The sequence below is a fragment of the Lissotriton helveticus genome, chromosome 5_1, assembly GCF_964261635.1.
Source record: "Lissotriton helveticus chromosome 5_1, aLisHel1.1, whole genome shotgun sequence".
Taxonomy (NCBI): Eukaryota; Metazoa; Chordata; class Amphibia; order Caudata; family Salamandridae; genus Lissotriton; species Lissotriton helveticus.
Genome location: NC_136065.1, coordinates 1,056,582,404 through 1,056,607,470, shown reverse-complemented (window position 1 = coordinate 1,056,607,470; position 25,067 = coordinate 1,056,582,404). Strand labels below are relative to the sequence as shown.

The following is a 25,067-nucleotide window of genomic DNA, read 5'->3' as shown; positions in this document are numbered from 1 at the left end:
TGGAAGAATGAAGCGGCCTCTCTAACACAGCAGATTATCAAGGACTGTCTACGCTGTGACAAGGGCCTAGAGATTCCCTGGTTAAGCGGTGTGCTGAGTAGCCTGCGTAGTGTAAATAGAGAAAATGTTTTCTGGGATCCTACACTAGCAGCTGCAGTGGCAAAAAAAGAACTGCAGAATACCTTGTATTCCCTATTCAACAAGGAGCGGGAGTTGGTAGAGGCAAGAAAACCAACTGTTCATAACTACATTGCTATTGAACATTATTGCCATACGCTTCATGTGTATCTGACCCTACCAATGAGCCGCTGGGAAACGAGTTTACTGTTCTGACTAAGAGCAGGCAAAATTCAATTTGCACTCTGCTTCCCACTTGGCTATAGCCCAAATCTGATTCTAATTTGTGTCCTTGTGGCGGTAGGAATGAGCAAACTATTATGCATTTTATATTTTTCTGCAATTACTATATTAACTATTCTAAGCAGTTTTTATATCCTTATTTTTATAAAAGAAGACCAATCACCTTGGGGATAGCGTATCGTTTAATATTGGACTTGGACAATGCTGATCTTATCTTTTGCACCAGCACTTTCTTAAAAACTGTGATAAGGGTGAGGAGATCTATGATGGCCCCTTGACACCACATGATATAACCTGTGAACTGATCCCAAAAAGTTAAAAATACAGATATATTGGACAGTTGGCACATGGCACTTATGAATCTTGTATATTGTACTTTTATTCTTCCCTAATGAGTACTGTAACAAACTCATGTTTGGTGTACTTTATGGGTATTTGCATCCAAATACGTATTGATACGTTGGATAGTTTTGCATAATGCACTTTTGAAACCTGCATATTGTATTTTTTTTAAATGTTCTGATGATTGCTGTATTGTATTTGTGTTTTGTGTGCTTTTATGGGTACTATTGTATCTGAATAAAGTTGAACTGAACTGAACTGACTTTGTTCATTTCCTGTATATGAGATATGCATACACTGTAAGAATGTCAGATGTGTTGGTCGCCCCAGTATTTGCACAAATAATTTAAATATCACTATTTTTTTTATAGTGCTTTAGCAATGAACTCAACCCAATACAGGATGTCAGAGCGCTTTACATCACACGTACAGGTAATACATTGACAATAAATCGTATGTGTGTACATGAATATAAAGGATGTTACATAAGACAGTGAGGATTACAAGGTGTATTCGCCACATGTCTCACTCTGCTATCTTAGAAGGATTACAATTTATGAACTGCAAGCAACAAAAGGACCTCTGTCTTAAAAGCAGTAACATACTTACCCATTTACATAAAATGCAAATCTGTTGTCTGCATGTTACATAATGTGTTTGCAGGAGACATCTTAACCCTCTATGCAACTTTGATTCAAAATTAGGACTAGGCAAAACACAGATCTTCCATTTTACTTGCTATGCTGTAAAATACCACAATAATGAGTAAAATACAAGTTACAGAGAGCAGAAAGAGCTCTAATTAGTTCATTAGTACACTAAATTTTGAAAAGAATCCGTCGCCTTTTTCATGGTAGATTTATGAGATGCAACATATGCACAACTGGTCTTCCAAACACTGGTCTGAAACATCTAGGATACATATTCAAATATTTCTCTTGTTGCAGAAGTGTTCTCCACATGTTGCATACCATAGCTTCTCAGTCCTCTTTTTCATTCCAGATTAGTATGTACAGTTGTGCGGAGGAGGAAGGTTTTTCACACACTCTTTGGCAAGGGTGTAGGCTGGGAATATCTAATCCCAAATATCGATTGAACAGAATATCGTTCAAACAATATTGAGGGAAAAATATTGAAAGGTAAGTAGTATACATTTAACTCTACATATACATACCCATGTAATATATATCTTTTAGGTATGTAGAAGTGGAGTTAGGAATAGCAAATTTGTACCTCCCTTTGTGCACTTCCCTTCTGATAGTTTGTCCCTCGATATTATAGTAACCATATTCTGAATTCTATATTCTCGGCCCCAATCTATGTCGACATGAAACCTTGTTCCAAAGTCGGTGCATGCAAGAATGACGGGTGGGTTGTGGGAAGTCTTTAGAGGTGACTGGCATATATGGAGGGTGGTGGGGTGGGTGGTGCAAAGATAAATTTGTTATAAAATAACTATACTTAACTTCCTGGCACAACTTCCTCCTTGCTCGGGTCTTCTTGAGGCAGGCTCCAACGTGGGACCCAGGAAACTGAACTAACCAATGCTGGCGCTGCTTTCATGCAGCATGAGAGAAGCACCAGGATTGGAGGGAGCAGCCTCCTTCAGACACTGGAGCTCTATGCTTTTTCCAACCCAGTTGTCTTAGACAGCTAGGTTAGAGAGGTTTAAAATGCTCGTCTGGCTGGCCGTCGCAACACAGCCGGCCAAAGTGCCATTTTCAATTCAAACTTGAAGTGCCCTGCCCATCACTGCTGTCTGCTTCTGCCAGTCAGCAGCGGCCCACCCTGTCCTCAGGATGGGGTTATTGAAAAATAAAATAGTAATAAATTAACTTTATTGCCATTTTAGTTTTCATTTCTGGGTGCAATTTAGTTAGTGAGGCGACGCGCCTCCACCTTAACGGAGGAGCCGTCCCTGGAAGTCTTTCTGGCGTCATGCTGTATCCTTCTGGCTATTTTCCCCATATTTGTTGCTTAACACTCATTTCAGCTATGCTTTCTGCACTCCCCAAGTGATCAAATATAGAATTCCTCCAAATCTATTCATAGCACTTCCCACTGGCAGAAGTTGTATGATACCATTGCCGACCTCTCACTGAGACATACTAACTTCACAGTTCTCGGTGATTTTAATGTCCATATGGACAATGAGAACTGCCCCTTAGCGGTTCAGCTAGCTGACACCCTCAAAGGGTTAAACCTGTTTCAAAAGGTATTATTACCCATGCATATGGCTGGTCACACGCTTGATCTACTTTTCACAAATGACCACACACTACAGGTAGAGGATCCTTCACCTGTTGCTTGGTTGGATCACTGGCTGGTCCCTTTTAAACTAACGTGGGCTGCCTGTAATAATCAGGTTAGATCAACATTCGAGGACAGGAGAAATTGGAAGAAGATTTCACCTGAATTTATGGGTTGCAAGCTACAAAATACCCCCCCCCCCCCACAAGCTTACAAGTGATCCAAGCCATGATGCTTCTGTCTCCAAAGGTTGGATCGATTCAGCCCTAGACAAAATAGCCCCAATTAAGACTATGAAATTGGCCAGGAATAAACCTTTGGCCCCTTGGTTTACCATGGAGCTCCGCATAGAGAAAAACCTATGTAAGAGGCTGGAGCGTGCCTGGCGGAAAAACTATGAACCTTTGGCCAAGTGTGAATGCAAAGCAGCACTGAGGAAATTTCATAGCCTAAAACGTAAGCTCATTAGGGACTACGTCGCAAAGCAGATCAAGTCCTCTGACAATTCCGCAAAATAAGTTTTTAAGACAGTCGAAGGTTTTATGAAACCACAAGCCCTGAAGAGTACTATCCCACCATCAATGTCTCTCGTGACGATTTAGCCACATACTTCCAGAACAATATTTTAGCCATCTGTTCCTCCTTTCCATCTCTGGGACTATCTGATTTGGTAACACGTACCCCACACTACCTGGGCACGTGGTCAGCTTTCCGCCCTTTTTGTCCGGAAGCGTCACTGGTGGAATTAAACAAAATAAAATCAGGCTCCCCGTTGGACCCCTGCCCGGCCAGATTTTTTAAGTTATTAGCCCCCTTGCTCAACTCTACATTGAACTCTATCTGGAACTCCTCATTAGAGATGGGGGGTCTATCCAACTAGCTGGAAAAAAGCATATGTCCAGCCAATCATCAAGAAAGAGGACGCTGACCAATACCTCTTCTCCCAGACCGGGACAAAATTCTTGAAAAAAAGTCCAGAGACAACTTTCGGACTTCCTGGAGTTGAACAACCATCTGCATGACTCCCAGTCTGGATTTAGGTCAGTCTACAGCACGGAGACAGCTCTGCTAGAAGTGGCTGAGTCGATTCGTGTAACCTTAGATCAGGGTAGCTGCGCGATGTTGGTGCTGTTGGACTTGTCTGCAGCCTTTGATACAGTGCCACATAGGATTCTCATACACTGACTCAACCATCTAGGAGTGATGGGAACTGTATTAGCATGGTTCCACTCATTTCTTGAGGGTCGCTCTCGACAAGTGTTTCTCCACCCCCATGTCTCTAGTTCCAGCCCCCTTATGTGTGGTGTCCCTCAGGGCTCGGCTTTGAGCCCAACGCTTTTTTAATGTCTATCTTACTCCCCTCGCGGCAATTGTTGAGCAATGTGGGGTAAAAGTTGTCTCATATGCAGACGACACACAACTGGTGTTCTCTTTTAGGGAACACAATGAGACAGCTTTCGCCAATTTTAAGCAATGCCTTTTAAATATCTCATGGTGGATGACAGATAGCTGCTTAAATTAAACACCGACAAAACTGAGGTTTTATTTTTTAATCAACCCACTCCTACTCGGTCGGCACTGTGGTGGCCGACTGAGCTAAATCCGCCTCCGCTGCCAGTTTCCTCTGCCAGGAAGCTAGGGTTTAAGTTTGACTCTCAACTTACTGGCAAGGCGCAAACTACTCATGTCTCCTCACTGTGTTCCTGGAAACTGAAGGCTCTGCGGAGATTCCATCACCTCCTCCCTATAGACTGCAGGAAATCAGTAGTGAATGCATTAGTCACCTCTCAACTTGACTATGCCAATAGGCTCTACCTTGGTCTTCCTGAGTATTTGCTCAGGAGATTACAAATTATTCAAAACGCGGCAGCCAGGCTAATTAGGAATGTGCCACTGCAACATCATATTACCCCCCACTTGAGCAGCTTACACTGACTTCCGGTAAAAAAAAGAATAGAGTATAAGGCAATGACCTTGGCATATAGAGCAGTCAGAGATACTGGTCCCCAATACCTGAAGCAGAGACTTCAGAAATACAGCCAGGCTAGAGTACTTGGATCAAACAACCAGAATTTACCCGTGATTCCCCGTTTTGCAAAGGCCAGGATCAGTGGCCATGCTTTCTTTGTGAAAACCGCTACATTGGGGAACTCTATGCCTGGCCATCTGAGGAAGACTAATTTGAAACCGTGTTCAGGAGAGCTTTAAAAACATGACTGTTCTGCCTGCCCTAGAGCTCACTGTCTAGTCCAGCTCATTCTGTACAGGCTGGTTGTGTCGGAGATAGCCCCACGCTCTACAAGCTCCAATAATAATAATAATAATAACACTAATTCTGGCCCAGAAACCTGCTGTGAATAGGTAGAGCCTTGGAACCCCTTAAAACATGGCTATGGCAACTTCAAGCAACAGTGATTTGCAGGGTTGAATAAAAAATCAGCTTGGGCACACTAAAAAAAGTGACCCACATTTGCATATTGCCTTTCCGCAAAACACTGCTTGGGGAAGTTTTATCAAAAGAGGGGTGGGGGAGCGGTCTCTGACAAAGGCATGTTTTCTAAACTTAACTTAGATTTTTTTTTAATGCACGGATTAGTTCACACTGGTGAAACACACCTGAAAACAAGTGAGGCCACTTTTGCTCAGGCCCCTGCTCAATATGCATACATTAATGGGCCGGCCCAGCGAGAGAAAGGGAGTGACTCCTTTGCCCTTGGTGAAAGGGAGGTAATGGATGCCTATCTGCCTCCAGAAAGGCCACTCAGGCACCCACTGGTCCGCTGGTGGTATCCGAACAGCACAGACACTGCCCACATCGACACCGGCAGGCTCCCAAAAAAGCAACTCACAGCTGGACTTCGGGTACTGGTCCCTTGGCCATTGCCCAAGTGCTCGTTTTACCAATCCGACCCTGGTGACTTGAGTCCTAGTCATTTAAAGGCATTGAACTAGGCTGTGCTTGCCCATAGCTGTCTAGGTGAAGAACTAGGCCCACTTGGTTATGAAATCTGCTCCAGTAGAAGGTAGAAGGCCACCTGGCCACATTAGCAAGCAAGAGCAGCAGGTCCTACTGGAGCTGTATCACAGTGTATTTTCACCTGACTTTCTAGCCCCTGCCCGGAACGTCCTAATTTCGATGTGGGAGACACTTCAGCCGTGCATGGTCGTTTAACGTTTCAGAAAGGCCTTTGGGAGAACTTCTTTGACAGACATATTGCAGTTGGTGGACATGCTACACAGCCTGATATTTAATTTGTATTCCAGCACACCGTAGCATCAGTTTCTCAGCTGTGATCGTTTACATTGAATAGTTGTGCCCAAGTTCACCAGTGCCAGTAAATGTGGCTTAAGGGCTAGAGCGGCCGACTTTGAAGCTGGCGACCTAGGTTCGAGTCGGGCAGGAGGCTCCAACATCCTGTGATTCTGGGCAAATCACTTAATATCCAAGTGAAATATAGTATATATGTCTGTCTGTAATGCAACCGGTGTTCATCTAGGGCACTCTGATACCTTCGGGCTGAGTTCGCACTTAAAAAAAGTTTTTTTAAAAACTCAAGGTCAGAAACTGTTGAGCCCGCACCTAATGTTAACCAGTATTTTAGGAAGGGTTGGTTGCACCTGCAAAATGTTGACAACATAAAAAATGCTGCTTCAGAGGTTTTCAGAATTCCTCTAAAGAACAAGATCATTATCGTGATACTAGAAGATGCAGGGTAAGCAAACGGAGGAGATTGCGGCGATATATACAACAAATAATTTGGAAATGACTTGAGTTTTGTAACCCGCATAATAACGTTACAGAAAATGTGATGCGCTTAGAAGCAGTGCTGAGTGTAGTACTGAGGAGGGGCGACAGGAAGGTGGGAGCCTCGGATCGGCAGCCTGGGCCACGTTCAGTCACCCGGGTACCCCTTCCTGTTACAGCTTGAACTTCTCGGTTTCTGAGGAGTGATGAAACCTGACTCCATTGGCTGCGCACCCGCAGAGGAATGGGGCTGCAGCAGCAAGTGTGTGTTTTAAAACACTGCATTCTTTCACATGCCGCTCAGCCGGAATGACAAAGGGTTGGGGAGGGGGCTGAAGGGGGGAAGGCTCGGCGACAACAAGCCGTACACGAGGAGAAGGCAGAGAGAAATTGCACGACGCCACTGCTACCAACCACCTCGTTCGGTTGACCATGTTTTCCTCTCTTCCCCCGCTTTCCCTCCACAGCATCTGCGATTCCCCAAAGGTGCCCTCGGCCCTGCAGTCACTGGAGAAGGAAGGGCTAATGAACTGCAGACTTCCCTCCCTCTCCCTCCCCCCCTCCCAACACCCGCTGTTAAACTGGGCCAGCATCATGCTTGGGAGGGCTCTGGCTGATGCTTCTGCTGGGAGGCCAATGGGAACTTTATTGGTAGAGCTCTTCCCTCTACTTCTCTCTTTCGCTCTCCCCCCACCCCCCTCCATCCCCCAGAGAGCTATTATCAACACAGCGGAAATTGTGGCTGCTTTTTTTATTTTTAAAGAATCCTCTCTAGTCTGCTCCATTACAATAAGGAGTTAGCCTTCATCATTTGCACAATCTATTAACAGGAAAAAACGTAGCCCCAAACCTGCAGTTTTGCAGTCTGTGAAAAAAAGAACACTAATTGGAAATTTGCTAAAATGGTTGAGTAGCCTTGTATCTCGCGAGAGTTTCTTTAATGTGCTAGGGAGTGGATGAAGGTGTATAGGGGCGCACAGGGGGCTGGTTATTGAACTGGATGGACATTCAACCTCCTCTTCTTACCCAAAAAGCTTACTTTTGCACTGGTATTGACTCTTTGTAGTTTGTGACTGCAAGGTACCCAGGCAAGCGTGGGCACAGCCGTTAGGCCTGGCTTGCATGTTCATTTAGTTAAAAGCCAGACCTGTTGATTTTGCCAAAGTTGCAGGATCTGGGGAATTTGTATTTCAGCAGCAGCTTGGCGGCAAGAACAGGAGTGCTGCTTGGGATGCTGAATTTTATCCGTGGCTCAGCAGCCGAATATGGCTGATAGGGACAACAGGAGGTCGTTTGTTTTGTCTAATGAAAAACAGTAGAGGTACAGCCATATTGCATTATCATCAATGTATTTGCTATGCTGTTAGAGAACCAATGTATGTTTATGTGGAAACAAATAGATAAAAGAATGGTTTTCGTATACAAAACTTGTATGAAATAAAGAATTGAATGCAACAAGTGTGTTAATTTTGATTTTCAAATATAAAATAGTCCCATATGTATTGCAATAGCAGCACTTCCTATGAGATGGATAGATACATTCCCCAGCCAATAGCATGACAGTGAAATTAAAATACTCCTCTGGGCTATTTCCACATGTGATTGACAATGTCACTGGCTGATGGGAGGTCAAGTACGCCAGTGGTGTGAAGCGGACAGACCTAGGATGACCACCTGACATGAAGCTAAATTCAGGGCACTGACTTTAACAATTCAGGAAAAAGGGTCAAAATTCAGGACAACAATTTAGGTCAAGAGGTCAGTTTTACGGTCACATCTGAGGAGGTTAAGGACTAATTTAAAAGTAAGTAAATTGTCGCCCGACACAAGTTCAAGTCAAAAGAGCATAGTGCACTTCAGCTTGCTGCTCAATCCACAATTACGCTCAGAACATTGAACCTCATCCTGTAGTACAATCCACCACAAACCCAAGCCGCTGTGTGATATTCCTAGGTTTTTGCCCTGAGCTGCGGCCTAGGGGCAGCACTTTCTGACATTCAGAATTACTACTTTTCAACCATTGCTAAAAACGCTTGGGAAATTTATAACTTTCCCCAACACATTCCAGGACTGGAGTTGGAATACCAAATAAGCCACCAGGAATAAGTGTGTGAAAGTTGCTCTTTCCCCAGATATTCTAGTACTGGAGTTAGAATAATAATTTTGATCTTCCTGTGTCCGCCACACTCACTGCTGACCTGAGGGGGGAGTTCAGGGTTAGAAACACGAAAGAGCGCACTGTGAAGCATTGGCCTAAGTTTTGAAGCAACAGCTCAGATAAGACATTTAAAAAGCACAATTGCTCTTTTATCAGCACTACACCCTCAAGCTCAGCCCAGCTCATGCTCACATTTCACTTTTGCAGAATCCTAAAGCATATAATGGATTTTTCCTGGCAATCATATGTATTTCTTGAAAAAAGTCCATTGCTTAAGAGCATCCTTCACTAAGTTTGATGGAAAACTCTCTCATAAAAGAACTGACTACTGTACTCTCTGGTGGTGTGGGTGGTGGGATGAGTGAAGGGTTGGTGTGTTTGTATGTTTGGGAGGTGTACAGCCGCGGCCCGTGAAGGGAGTTCAGTGGGGCAGGGAGGCGGTGCGGGGGAGGGGCAGGGTGGAGGGTGGTAAACAACGGAATATGGATAATTGCAGGTAAGTAAAAATTTTAATAAATAAAACGAATTTCGTAGCACACCCGGCATCACAAAATGCGATGCAGCGCGAGCTATGACATTCATTTTATTTATTAAATTGTTTACTTACCTGCAATTATCCACATTCCGTTGTTTACCACCCTCCACCCTGCCCCTCCCCCGCACCGCCTCCCTGCCCCACCGAACTCCCTCCACGGGCCGCGGCTGATTTAGGCGTGTTGCGGTTCATACCACATAGTTTCACTTTTCTCGCTAGAGGTTAGCAGCCCAACCGCGTCCCGTGGAGGGAGTTCGGTGGGGCAGGGAGGCGGTGCGGGGGAGGGGGTACCACCTCCCTGCCCCACCGAACTCCCTCCATGGGCCGCGGCTGGAGGTGTTCCAGACCTTTGCATATTGTTGACAGCCATGCTAGCCATTGCAGAAAGGAGGCATTTTTTGGCTAACTGCGGGCATCCATTTTTACCACCGAACAACAAAAGGTGAAATGGGGGTTTACACCAACCCATGCACCAAAAGAGACATTCATCAACTTTGAAGTGTGTGCATGCGGATATATCCCTGCTACAAACCATGAGTTGGCACTTACCCTCTTCTAATAACGCAGAGGTTGGAAGCATACCAGTTACCAAGAATGAGAAGCCTCCTTTATCAACTCTTAAGAAATATTATTTGGGAGATTTATGCACTCCAACAAATCAAAAGGAGGGGCATTTATCTTTGCCATGCATCAGGAGTGTGCATTACCTAAAAACTATGTGGAGCAGCCTGGGATTTGTCATCTGCTGTAACCAAGGAAAGTGGCATTTAGTCCCTGCTATAAAACAAGACATGGAATTCACTGCTGAAAATAATCTGGGGGCAGGTGTGCTTACCACCTGCACAGTGTGAAGAGGCACAGGGATGCGTCGGACAGGAACAATGCCCTTATTTATGAGAGAGTGTTTGCAGTGTTGGGGTAGCAGGCTACAATCATTTTGCTAGCCCTTTCTATGGCAAGCCTGTCTGACAGGCTTCCATAAGGCTGAGTGCATTGGTTGTTGTAAAGAAACCAGCAACAGCAGTGCTAGGAACAGTGGCTTGAGCACACATGTCAGGTGTGGTTCCTGTTGTTACAATACTAATAGGTGTAGCTGAGGTGGCCATGGACACCATATAGGGGGTTTTACTGGTCGCGTCGGAGGCATGAGTGATGGTAGGTGGCAGAGGCAATGGTAGTGCTTGCCATAGTTGTGGTTCCAGTGATAGGAAGGTTAGAATCCGGCATTACAGGGTCCCTGAGACTAGGAGGGCTGCACTTCGTAAGGAGATCGGGGAGATGCTTGAATTGGGTGTGATACAACATTCTACTAGTGAGTGGTCTAGCCCCATTGTAATGGTTCCAAAACCTGATGGCAGCAGACGTTTCTGCATGGACTTTAGGGCGCTAAATGATATTTCCCTCTTTGACTCCTACCCCATTCCAAGAGTGGATGAACTTATTGAGAAATTGAAAGACTCTAAATACATTACCACCCTGGATTTGACGAAGGGGTATTGGCAGGTGCCCCTCCGGCAGGAGGATAAAAAAAAACAGCGTTCTCCATGGAAGAAGGGCACTTTGAATTTACGGTCCTACCTTTTGGACTACATGGAGCGCCGGCCACGTTCCAACGACTGATGAACAATGTTTTATGTGGCCTATCTGACTTTGCTTCGGCTTACTTGGACGACATTGTCGTGTATAGCCCAGACTGGTCTACTCACCTCAGACATCTGACCGCTGTATTGAAAGCACTAACCTCCGCCGGGCTTACCATAAATGCAAAAAAATCGAAGGTGGCTTTTCAGAAAGTTAAATACTTGGGCTATGTGCTGGGCCATGGGCTCATTGAGCCCCAGATTAAGAAAGTTCGGGCTATTGCAGACACACGGTTTCCCACCACCCGGAAGGAAATGAGGTCCTTTTTGGGCCTGGTCGGTTATTACCGTCGTTTTATCCCGAATTTCGCCCATCTGGCTGCCCCCCTCACGAATTCCCTGCAAAGGGGGGGGGGGAAGTTCTGCTCCAATAAAACCCTTCGGATGCGATGCTTGAGGCATTTAGGACACTGAAAACCATAATCACGACAGCGCCTGTCCTGTCTTCGCCGGACTTCTCACGTCCCTTTTCCCTGCACACGGACGCTTCTGATTATGGCATTGGGGCCGTCCTGTCGCAAATGGGAACGGATGGCCGTGACCACCCCATTCTCTACGTGAGCAGAAAACTATTCCCTCGCGAATTGAAATACGCTACAATCGAAAAGGAAGCTCTGGCCATCAAGTGGGCTGTGGATAAACTGTCCTATTATCTAGAGGGTCACCACTTCGACCTATATACCGATCATGCTCCCCTCCTGTGGATGGCTCGCAATAGGTCGAACAATGCCAGAGTCATGCGATGGTTCTTGTCTCTACAACCCTACTCCTTTTCTATCCATCATCGGAAGGGTTCAGATAATGTAGGAGCTGACTTCTTGTCCCGTCACCCACTCACCGATCGTGAGTGTCCTGAGGGGGAGGTGTGTAACAACGTGGGTCTGCCATATAACCCTATTGTGGACCCAGTAACAGTACATGATCGTTCACCCACCCCCTCCCCTTCTCTCTGCTCCTTACAGAACATCAATGTCGAGATTCAAGATCCGGACAATACGTCAATGCACTGGCCCTTTAACTGTGAAACAGATGAAGAGTGGGCGGAGCTACCTCAAGAGGCGGAACCGTCTTATACAGGTAGCCGCCAATCAGGAGTGTGCTGTTCTCCCGGAGAGAAAGAGTTGGCGAGGAGAGCGACGCGGAGACGAGGAGCAAAACCGAAGAGGACGCCTGGAGAAGACCTGAGAAAGAACCAGACGGAGGAAGACCGAAGATCCAACCGGGAGGAAAGCCAGGAGGCCACCGACCTCGCGACTCGCCCAGCCATACACCCAGGGGAGGTGTGTGGCTTTCCCAGGTACGGGACAAAATCAGGGGTTGGGCCGGGCGGAAGGGCGGTAGTAGTAACTGACCTGGGTATCTCTGGTCCCGGTGTTACTTCCCCCTCCTGAGCACCGACTTTCACGTATTCACGGGTTTGTTGTAACCAGAGCACGGGTGGTGTGTACCCTCACTCCCTTATCCCTAAACCTAAGGTACAGCACCATACACTGATACCATACTCTCTTATCTCACTTGTTCGGAGTGCAAAGACGGAGAAGAAAGAAGAGCCTCCCAGACGGACTCGAGAGAGAATTCGTCGAGTCGTCTCCCCAAGACCCGAATCCCGAAGACGTGATCGGAACCGTTCCCCACGCCGAACATTAGAACGGAAGAAGTCATGTACTGATTTTCTGTACCAAACAATAAATAAGAAGTTAACAAAGACCCACTGGTTGCCTATTCCTACTGGCCCTGTCACAGTGGTGGAGAATGCGGGCACCGTGAACACATCTGATACAAAGATGGAATCTGTAATCGATCAATTAGTGAAAGGACAGGGAAGACTTGAATGGGCAATGGAACAGCACTTGAATGCAGCCCAAGCGGATAGAGAAATATTGAAGAAAGCATTCGAGGAAAAACCGGAACAAACATGGGTGAACCCGACGAGTAGAGGAGGGACAACAGACCGAACCATTTCCCAGGGAGCCCCAGCCATTTCCCTACAGAAATATCAAACGGGAGAGGACCCTGATTCGTTCTTACTAAATTTTGAATGGGCCGCCAGAGCATGCGGATGGCCCATGAGTAAGTGGCCATTCTTTCTAGCCCCCTTACTAGGAGGCGAAGCTCAAGCCGCTTATCAGGTGGCTAATCCGACCGGAGATACCGCCTATGCTGATATTAAGAAAATTATTCTGGATCATTTGGGTCTAGACTGTGAAGCGTACCGCTTGAGGTTTCGTAGAGAGAAAGGCTCAGCCGGAGAAAATCCAAAAACCTTGTTTGTAAGATTAAAAATGGCCGCAGATAAGTGGTTAACTCCCAATATCAGTAGCAAAGAAGAGATACTAGACCGCATATATCTAGAGCAATTCCTAGAAGCCCTCCCCTATGCATCACAAAAATGGCTCAGACAGCATCATAACTTAACTACTACACAAGCCGTAGAAATGGACTCTTCATTTGCTAGGGCCCAACCTAAAGTACATAGCTGGGAGTTGGAGAAATTTCAGAAAATAACAAACCGACCTGACAAACATTCACCCCGAGTGAAAGAGCCTCCTAGAAACCATAATTGGAGAATTTGGAGAATTTGGAGCAGTTGGCTAGAGGCAAGGAAATGATCCCGGATGGAAGAGACGCTTTCAGATGAACAAGTCGCGGAAAGATTTCGAGAGTTCTATGTACTCCCGAGGCCCTGTCCCGGAGGAACGCATTCTTGACTTTCTCTCCCACATAGAGCTGCCCTGGCTTTCTAATTTACATCGTGAATTTCTGGTACGCCCGATAGAGCGTGAGGAGATAGTATGGGCATTATCCGCTATGCGGGCGGGGAGTGCGCCGGGGAGCGACGGCCTCACTGTTGCCTTTTACAAGGTGTTTGCAGAACTCCTGATCCCTCGGTTGCTCACGCTATTTGAAGATATGGCAGAATCGGGCACTACACAGCCCACTATGCGAGTGGCGATCTTGGTGGCTATTCTTAAGCCAAGAAAGACTCCGGGGGACTGCGCCTCGTACGGCCTCGTACGGCCCTCTGTCGTTATTGAACGTAGATGCAAAGATATTCACCAAATTGATTGCAAACTGCCTCAGCCCCATGGTGACTACGCTGGTTGCCCCAGAACAGGCGGGATTTGTTCCCACTCGCAATCTCACGTACAATCTCAGGACAGTGTTTGCGGCGTTTCAGCACACACGCCCAGAGGTTCCAGCTGTCGCAGTCTTTCTGGACATGGAAAAGGCCTTTGACTCTGTCGAGTGGCCTTTTACTGACACATGTCGTAAGCCGGATGGGGGTGGGATAGCTATTTCTTCAGCTCTTAGCCACGTTGTACACCTCTCCTACGGCCCAAATACGGATTGGATCGCTAATTACAGATCCCATACAGATTGGCAGGGGCACGAGGCAGGGATGCCCTCTTTCCCCTATTCTCTATGCACTGGTGGCCGAACCTCTTGCTTGCACCCTACGTGAGTACCACGGGCACCGGGGTATACGTTTTCCCACATACAATTTGATCGTATCCATGTATGCGGATGATACCCTCTTGTATGTTAGAGACCCGGAGGTGCACTTAGCGGCGGTGCTGCGCGAAGTGGTCCTATTTACCTCTCTTTCGGGCATCCATGTAAATTGGAGCAAATCAGTTATGTTCCCTCTCACACCGACCTCGAAGAGATTTGATCCGGAATACCCTATTCAGTGGACTACTGATAACGTACGATATTTAGGGATCCGTCTGCATACGGACTCGGAGATAGTTTTACGTGAGAACTATGGGGTGGCCGCCTCCAAACTGGAGGAGGTCATTGAAAAGTGGATCACTCTGCCACTGTCGTTGCTGGGGCGAATCTCCCTTATGAAAATGATTGTGTTGCCGCACTTCTTATTCTTGTTTAGCAATATCCCCATGGTACTGTCGACTCTTTTCTTTCAACAGCTGCACTCGTTAATGATCCGATTAGCTTGGGCTGGGAAGCAGCCTCGGGTGGCGTGGAGAATTCTGATACATCCATATGTGGCGGCCAGATCTAGAACGTTATTATCGTGCGGCGCAAAGCGCTCATGCCTACCACTGGATACATGGCCCAGTGGACACTCCACATATACGCATTGAGTCAATAGTTGCCGATCCGGTTCCTTTGCCAGCGTTGCTTGCTCGACCTCGGGATTGACGTACGGGTATCCTGGATTCACTGAATGTAGGTACTCATGCATGGCATCATATGATGGATGTCCAGGCGTGCAGCCTACTGTATGCCCCTAAGGCCTCAATCGCCTGGTGTTCATGGCTGCCTTCATGTAAGGACAAGGGGGTGCTGGCGGCGTTGGGCACACTGCATATACGCACCATGGGTGACTTGTTTATTTGTGTGTTTTGTAAAGCGAGCAGTTGCCTCAACGGGGCGTCCCAGCGCTAATAGATCAGGTAGCAGAGGACGCAGATAAGAACTTAGGAACCAAAGAGGAAGGTCTTGAGGGGTTTATGGAATTCAAGTTCGGACCGACTTGAGCGTAGGGGCAGCGGAAGCTTGTTCCAGCGCTGTGAGGCACAGACTTCGAATGTTTTACCTCCCATTCTGGTTCTTTTAAATCTGGGGGTCACAAGAAGAAGTTGGGAATTAGATCTCAATGTTCTGAAGTTGCAGTAGGGATACAAGCTGGTTTTAAGGTGAGCAGATCCAATGCCCTTCGTGGCTCTATAGGCCAGTGTCAAAGCTTTGAACTCACATCTTTTTGCAATGGGAAGCCAATGTAATTTACGGAGGTGAGGGGAAATGTGATGTCTAGGAGGAATGCCCTCCACCAGGCGAGCCGCAGCATTTTGAACAGTCTGAAGCTTGTGAAACAGACCGGCCGTAAGGCCCACGTATAACGCGTTGGCGTAATCGAGGTGGGAGGTTATCAGGGCATGTACCACAGTTTTGCGGCAGTCAGTTGGAAGGTAGTTTATGAGCTTTTTTATTATTCGAATCTTAGCGAAGCAGGATGCTGCCACTGTTTGGACCTGGGGTCCGAAGGAGAGATTGTTATCCCAGCGAACCTCCAGGTTCCTAACCGAGTCTTTGGGTATGGGAGCCTGGTTCAGATCTTCCGGCCACCATAAGCTAGATTCTAGTGGGGAAGGTAAATTAAAAAACAAAACCTCTGTCTTTTCTGCGTTAAGTCTCAGAGAGTTCATATCCATCCATTTTGATCTGCTCCTGAGGCATGATTTCAAAAGGTCAAAAGTTGTGGATGTTGACTCGTCAAATGTAAAGAGGAGCTGAATGTCATCCGCATAGGAGGTAGATTTAACACCGGCTCGTGCGATCATTTCGGCCAGTGGGGTGAAATACACATTAAAAAGGAGCGGGCTCAGTGATGAGCCCTGAGCGACTCCCCATTTAAGTGGCCTAGCAGAGGACGTGTAGGGGGAGTGTATACCTGCTGGGTGCGGTTTGACAAGAAGGAAGCAACCCACTTTAGTACGGTTCCCCCGATGCCCTAAGGCACCCAGTCTTTTCAGCAGAATCTTATGAGAGACGGTGTCAAATGCTGCTGAAAGGTCCAGCAGCACTAACACCGCCCTCGACCCACCGGTCCAACGTCCACCTCACCGAGTCGGCCATTTCGATCAGGGCGACTCCATACTGTGGCCTGACCGGAAGCCATGCTGAGAGTTATGCAAGAGCCCATGGGACTCAATATAGTTGGCAAGTTGAGAGTGTGCCAATTTTTCCAGAATCTTTGCCGTGGCGGGCAAAAGGGAAATCGGCCTGTAGTTATTTGGATTATCCGGATCCGCGTTAGGCTTTTTCAAAATAGGAACTAGGGAAGCATGTTTCCATTTATCAGGAAATCTTCCAGCCCTCAAGGAATCATTTTGGGGGGCATCGCGGGTACTTAGGGAGAGATAGAGACTGAGGATGTCTCCGACCCGTTAATATCGCGCTTTCAGTTCTACAGAGTGAGGCATGCGCTTAGGGAACTTTTAGGGGAAGACATGGCGGAGCCCCCGGTGGTTGCGGATTTTGAATATGTCATTAATGCTAAGACCCCGGCTAAATTGATAACCAATTTATATCGCATAGCCCTCTCAGAGAGGACAGCTGACTATGCTAAACCCCGCCTGGCATGGCAAAATGACCTGAATATTGATCTCTCAGAAGAGAAATGGCAATATTCAATCAATCAATCAATCAAGAAATTTGTATAGCGCGCTACTCACCCGGAGGGTCTCAAGGCGCTTGGGGGAGAGGGGCCGCTACTGCTCGAACAGCCAGGTCTTGAGTTGCTTCCTGAAGGAGAGGTGGTCTTGGGTAAGACGGAGGTGGATGGGGAGGGAGTTCCAAGTCTTGGCTGCCAGGTAGGAGAAGGATCTTCCTCCCATGGTGGCTCTTCGAATGCGTGGAACGGCGGCGAGGGCGTGGCTGGTCGATCATAGCTGGCGGGTGGGAGTGTAAAAGGTCAGGCGGTTGTTGAGGTACCTGGGGCCCAGGTCGTGGAGGGCCTTGTGTGCGTGGGTGAGAGTCGGAACGTGATTCTCTTGCTGACGGGGAGCCAGTGCAGGTCTCTCAGGTGTCCGGAGATGTGGCTGTGTCGGGGGATGTCCAGGATGAGTCGTGCGGAGGCGTTCTGGATGCGTTGGAGTCTTTTCTGCAGTTTGGCTGTGGTTCCGGTGTAGAGGGTGTTTCCGTAGTCCAGTCGGCTGGTGACGAGTGCCTGGGTGAACCTCTTCCTGGTTTCGGTGGGGATCCATCGGAAGATCCATCGTAAGATGTTGAAACACGATGATGAGACGGCGTTGACTTGTCTGGTCATCGAGAGGGAGGAGTCCAGGATGAAGCCCAGGTTGCGTGCGTGGTCCTTTGGTTTGGGTGCGCTGCCCAGGGCAGGGGGCCACCAGGAGTCATCCCAGGCAGAGGGTGATGAACCAAGGATGAGGACTTCAGTCTTGTCTGAGTTCAGTTTCAGGCGGCGGTTCATCATCCACTCGGCTACGTCTTTCATCCCTTCGTGTAGGTTGGTTCTGGCGGTGGCTGGGTCGTTGGTGAAGGAGAGGATCAGCTGGGTGTCGTCGACGTAGGAGATGATGTTGAGGTTGTGTTGGCGTGCGATGGCTGCGAGGGGGCTCATGTAGATGTTGAAGAGGGTGGGGCTGAGTGAAGATCCTAGTGGTATGCCGCAGATGACTTTGGTGGCCTCGGATCTGAACGGGGGGAGGCGGACTATCTGGGTTCTTCCGGCGAGGAACGAGATGATCCACTCCAGTGCCTTCTCTTGGATTCCGATGTTGTTGAGGTGTTGTACTAGGGTGCGGTGGCAGACAGTATTGAATGCTGCGGAGAGCTCCAGGAGGATGAGGGCCGCTGTTTCCCCGTTGTCGAGCAGGGCTCGGATGCCATCAGTGGCTGCGATGAGGGCGGTTTTTTTTGCTGCTCCAGTACGAGGAGAATTTCTCTTAATGGCGGTCATAGGATAATACATTTTAAATATCTGAACAGGATTTATTATACTCCGGACAGTCTTTATAGATATGGATTACGTGCAAGCCCTAATTGTGAGAGATGCCGAGCACAGGTGGCGGACTTTTTGCACGTGGCCGGGGCGTGCCCTGAAGTCTACGCGTTCTGGTGCAAAGTATACGAGGAGGTGAATGGGATCACGCAATTAACGTTGAACCTGGATCCTGTATTGGCCATATTGGGTTACTCTAAGCCTTTACGTCAGGTACACAGGAGATTGGTTGATATGGCCTTCCTCCTAGCTAAGAGGTGGTTGGCGCTTACGTGGATGCGGGGTCCGGTCCCTACCCTATCTCAATTGACCAAGAGGATGATTTACTGTAGCACACAAACTGAACTATATAGTGACTTATTGCCCCCCGTAATAGACCAAAGAACTTCTGGTCACTGTTTAACGACAAAAGGTACTCACGAGACACTATGGAGGGGGAGGATGCAGACACACATGCACGAGGGGAGGATTTGGCTGAGGACCTTTATGACATTTCGCAGAACACCCACTCCTAACACATTGTACTTTGGGCGGATAGATTGCTCTAGAAGGGCTGGATGGTAATAACCCCGGACAGGGTTGAATAAGTAAGACTGTGTGACCCTGGTGGGTCTCCTGACTCCATCAAATGTAGATCTGAATTGTCACTGTGTATTGGAGATACTATATGTCACCAGTTTCCTTACAATGATTTTTGTAAGTTGTCTATATTTCCCATGTCGCCAATTGCTGCCTATGTCTTCTGTGCTTGTTCCTTTTTCTTTTTCTGAATTACCAATAAAAATATATTTTAAAAAAAAGTAAGAGAGAGTTCCCAAAAATCGATCAGCATAGCATCCTCTCACACAAGGAAAAGAAAAAGTATGGAGTTGCCCCTCCTTTGGGGTTTCTTCTTTTATAAAGTCTCTAGCAACTTCCATTGACGTTGCATGACACAACCATCGAAAGACTATCACATGTCCATATACGCATAATGTCACATAGGACACCTAAAACAGTGACATATTTCCCCATGCTAGTCATAAAAAACGTGAGATTTAGTACTCCACATACGCCTAACATCAGTGTAAGGGGATGCAAAAGTAACTGTCCATGGAAAATAGCTGAATTCCTTATCCCACAGGAATATTTCACCTTGGACATTCAGGAATGTCAAGATCGGTACATGTACAGGACACATAAGCAACATTTCATTAGTTGTAAATGGGGTATTGTATTAAACCAGGGGAAAGGTTTGCACCAGAGCAAAAGCATTTTTTAAAAAGCTGTTAAGTTATCATTACACATTTACATGAAATAAGTTTTAAGTCAACATCACATATAATGTATTTAAATCAATTCAAACTGTGAATTGTATAGAATTCTCACTACCACAATTTTTCTCAACTCTCATTTAAGAGCATATTTTTCTAAACTCATTTTACAAAATCTGTTTTGTATGTTTCATAAACAATAGAACCTCTAGTTTTACTATGCAAAGTTTCAAGCTTGTATTTCAATTCTACTAGTTTTTGCAATGACTTTTCTAACTGATGCATTCTGACAGAACGATACAAAAGGGGATGATGGATGGAGCGTTTGAGCAAATCAAACACTCACCCCCAGTCAACTGATCTGGGTTTAATCCATCACCATTCTTTAGCTCACTCAGCCACCCCAGTTCAGACATGGCCATATGCAAATCAGTCTGACCCTGTGCCTCATGGGAACAGTCCAGCCCGAACTGCCAAGCCATGTCTTCCCTGGACCGGAAACAAGCATCCTGGGACCGGTTTCGGATTCATAATCCTCATCAGCCAGGCTATCTTGAATCCAGTGGCCAAGTGAGCAAGGGACTCACGTCTGAGCATACCCTGCCACACTTAGGGCGAACAAAGCGATACAAAAGGGGATGATGGACGAAGCGTTTGAGCAAATCAAACACTCACCCCCAGTCAACTGATCTGGGTTTAATCCATCACCATTCTTTAGCTCACTCAGCCACCCCAGTTCAGACATGGCCATATGCAAATCAGTCTGACCCTGTGCCTCATGGGAACAGTCCAGCCCGAACTGCCAAGCCATGTCTTCCCTGGACCGGAAACAAGCATCCTGGGACCGGTTTCGGATTCATAATCCTCATCAGCCAGGCTATCTTGAATCCAGTGGCCAAGTGAGCAAGGGACTCACGTCTGAGCATACCCTGCCACACTTAGGGCGAACAAAGCGATACAAAAGGGGATGATGGACGGAGCGTTTGAGCAAATCAAACACTCACCCCCAGTCAACTGATCTGGGTTTAATCCATCACCATTCTTTAGCTCACTCAGCCACCCCAGTTCAGACATGGTCATATGCAAATCAGTCTGACCCTGTGCCTCATGGGAACAGTCCAGCCCGAACTGCCAAGCAATGTCTTCCCTGGACCGGAAAAAAGCATCCTGGGACCGGTTTCGGATTCATAATCCTCATCAGCCAGGCTATATTGAATCCAGTGGCCAAGTGAGCAAGGGACTCACGTCTGAGCATACCCTGCCACACTTAGGGCGAACAAAGCGATACAAAAGGGGATGATGGACGGAGCGTTTGAGCAAATCAAACACTCACCCCCAGTCAACTGATCTGGGTTTAATCCATCACCATTCTTTAGCTCACTCAGCCACCCAAGTTCAGACATGGCCATATGCAAATCAGTCTGACCCTGTGCCTCATGGGAACAGTCCAGCCCGAACTGCCAAGCCATGTCTTCCCTGGACCGGAAACAAGCATCCTGGGACCGGTTTCGGATTCATAATCCTCATCAGCCAGGCTATCTTGAATCCAGTGGCCAAGTGAGCAAGGGACTCACGTCTGAGCATACCCTGCCACACTTAGGGCGAACAAAGCGATACAAAAGGGGATGATGGACGGAGCGTTTGAGCAATTCAAACACTCACCCCCAGTCAGAAAGCATGAAAACATTAGGCAACTACACTTAACATCAAAATTCCATCAATAAACATTACTAAGCAACATGTGCATTAGAAATGTATTAGTACAACTTGTTTTTATGTATTAGTATTGTCTTAAATACATGTTTTCTTCATCTTATTTTAAAGTACACTTTTACAGTGCTTCTACTACACTTGTCTCAGTTTCATGTGTCAACTGTGTCTAACATGTGCAAAGTCTACTTTCAGCTTTTCAGCTCTTCAGTCAATAAATGTGTCACGTATCATGATTTTTAAAATTGTGCTGCATCAGAATTGCTGAGCAAAAAGCATTGTTTAAATCTCAATTGTTTTTCCATATATTGACATATTACGAATAGCTTAGTAGGTTCTACTAAGTTTTGAATTAGTCAGAAGCCACATATTGCTGAAAGTTATTTGCAGCAAGTGGGTTATCCAACAGCTCACTGTTTTATTTTTTCCTTTGAACGGGAACGTAGGACATGTTTTACATTAAAACAAGTATTTACAATGCAATGGTTTCGCCTTTGGAAAAGTTAGAGCTATTGGCATTGTAAATGACAAAATGTGTATTTATGTGTTGGTTTTGAAAACAGATAAATAAATGGCATTGTCATTTACATTGCCATTAGCTTAATCTCTGCAGTCACTCTGCACTCCCTAGCACTCCCTAGCATTCCCTAGTCACTCTGCACTTCCTAGCACTCCCTAGCACTCCCTAGTCACTCTGCACTGCCTAGCACTCCCTAGCACTCCCTAGTCACTCTGCACTCCCTAGCACTCCCTATCCCTCCCTAGTCACTCTGCACTCCCTAGCACTCTGCACTCCCTAGCACTCTGCACTCCCTAGCAATCCCTAGTCACTCTGCACTCCCTAGCACTCTGCAGTCACTCTGCACTCCCTAGCACTCTGCATTCACTCTGCACTCCCTAGCACTCCCTAGCACTCTGCAGTCACTCTGCACTCCCTAGCACTCTGCAGTCACTCTGCACTCCCTAGCACTCCCTAGCACTCTGCAGTCACTCTGCACTCCCTAGTTACTCTGCACTCTGCACTCACTACTCTGCACTCACCACTCTGCACTCACCACTCTGCACTCTCTACTCTGCACTCTCTACTCTGCACATACACCTATTTATATTAAAAAGTTGCAACAAACCACTGAATAAAATGATCCATGTATTTTTAAATTAAACAAATGATAATGTCAGTTACGAGGACAGGACTAATGCAGCCTAGAAATCAGGCATGCTGCTTAATTTATTTATTTTTATTTATTTATTGAAGTTTTGTATAGCGCTAGCTGGACCCGAAGGTATCAGAGCGCTTCACAGCATGTACAAATTGTGTGCAAACAAGATCTGAACGGAAAATAGGAGCAAAGAAGAAAATACAAACAAAGCATCTTTGGTTAAATAACTCTGCGGCAGAATGACAACAGTAACTGAGCGTGACTCCCGGTGGTGGGATTTCAATAGAAGCCTTCTTCAGTCCTTTCTGGGTTCCTCTTTACGGTCGAGAGCGCTCTAGGAAGAGGGCTTTTAGAAGTATCTTGAATTTCGGGAAGGAGGGGGTCAGTCTGATGTGGGGAGGAATGGAGTTCCAAATTTTGGGCGCATTACCCGTGAAGGATTTAGTTCCGGTTTTTTGTTTCCGAGCTCTTAGTGGGATGAGTAGAAGCGTGTTGGAGCTTCTGAGGTTCCTGGACTGACCGGCCCTTTTGAGTTTGGCGGACAGATATTCAGGTTTGCCTGTGTGCAGGACTTTATGGGTGAGACAGGCTGTGCGAAAGCTGGCTCGTTGGTCAATAGGAAGCCTGCTAGCATGCCAGTGAACAATCTGAAATGTAGAGACTGGAATGGAAATCCCGAATGCCATAGCTCTAAAACAAACACACAAAAACTATCCACTAGATCTATCAATGTTTTTGATTTGAGAAATAAGCTTTCAATAGGCACCGATTTGGAAAGATGATACGGTGGTACCGTATTCCTTCTCAATTGTAACTCTCACCCCTCTGAAGAGTTAGTTCACTTAAATCATGCCGACTATATAACGATGGCAAGGGCTGTACTGTGCAGGAACAGACATTCACTCTCATCAAGGTTCTAGGCTGCCCGCACAGCTTATGGGGTTTACTTGGACATGGGGGAGGTGTCCAGATACCGGGGAGATGGTGCCAATCTTACAAGTGTGTCACTTTCACGCCCTTAAATAAGTGTGTCTCATATGTGCCTAAAAATAGAGTGGAACACCGAGGCTCAGTGTGTGTACAAACACAAGAAGAAACGCAGCACGCACAAGTGGCGCACAGAGGCAGCAAGCAAGCACGCCAGAACGCCCGAGGTGCGGAGAGTGACCACACGCCTGACAGCGCAGACACGGAAGAGGCGCTTGCACACCCTGGGAATAGGGGTCCGACGCCACAGAGGCCAGGACTAAGTGACACACTCCGTGCGCGAGCGCTGTAAACACAACACCGGGTTGTGACTGGCCTGTGAGCGGTTGCACCTTTGTTCATTCCGGGACCGTTTGACAACTACAACACAACACAATGCGCAAGGGCATAGAAGAACTCCGCAGGGTCCTCCTCTCTGCCAGACAATTATTTATTATACCGAGCAATCTACCCTCTCACTCCCAACCCCCAAAATAATAACAAGAAAAGTGAAATGGCGCAGCCCACCCCTGCTCGGAGTAGGGAGCTGGTCGGGTCTGCGTCCTCACAGGGAGAGCGAGCAGGCTGGTGTGAGGAAGGATGCCGGCCTGGAAAAAAAAAATGACATCCGCCCACCGCCGCATGACGTGGCGGAAAGCCTAAAAATCGCAGGAACGCCCACGAATCTGCTCGCAGAATGACGAGCAGATCTCTCTTCCAATGGCTAACCTCCATTTATGGAGCTAGCGAATGGAAAGAGAGGGCGGGACAACACACACATACTGTAAACATTAGATTTCGCCTGCGCCGAAAAGCTGCGCGGTGCGCAGCTTTCGACAGGCGAAACCTAAAATGAGCTGGGAGTGTGCAGGAGCTTGGCAACACTGGTGAACCCATTTCTGCCCCTTTCCTATTGCTTTATTCACTCCACATTTTCATCATGGAAAGTGGATGTCATGCAATTAGCCTCATGGAGAAAGGAAAAAATGTAAATGTCCAGATACCAAGTCTGCGTCATCCTATCTTAAATGTCTCAGCCTTCTGCACCACACGGGAGGTGGGCAGCAGGCTGGACAGTGGTAACATGTGGTGCCACAGGAGAGTCGTCTGTAACATCGAGCGTGTGCAGTTTGTCGCACTAGCTCTGTTCTGGTCTCTCTGTTCTTGCACACTCACAGTGGCCCTCCAGTGCATTCAACACTAGACTACTGCATGGATCTGCTTCCTGTTTAAATGTGAACCTGTCAATGAACTAGTGAAGACCTCCACTTCTACTATATACGCAGCAGAGAGACATAAGTGTACATCAAAATGTACTTTTATAATAAACTTTGCTGAAATTATGGACAAATGCTGTCCGTTATCAAATCAATATTGGACCACAGACATTAGCCTCGATTTATGAACATTCTTCGTAATTAACGGACAACTGATCACCCTAGGCAGACCCAAAACACAC

The 25,067-nt window shown here is 46.9% G+C and overlaps 1 long non-coding RNA gene across 1 annotated transcript in view; it reads left to right on the top strand.

Annotated features, from left to right (window-relative positions):
- LOC144755102 (uncharacterized) overlaps positions 1-25,067 on the top strand; it is a 49,510-nt gene that overhangs the window by 4,486 nt on the left and 19,957 nt on the right. Inside the window, exon 2 of the long non-coding RNA XR_013594840.1 lies at positions 1,074-1,134. This is a non-coding gene — a long non-coding RNA (uncharacterized LOC144755102). The remainder of the gene's footprint in view (positions 1-1,073; positions 1,135-25,067) is intronic.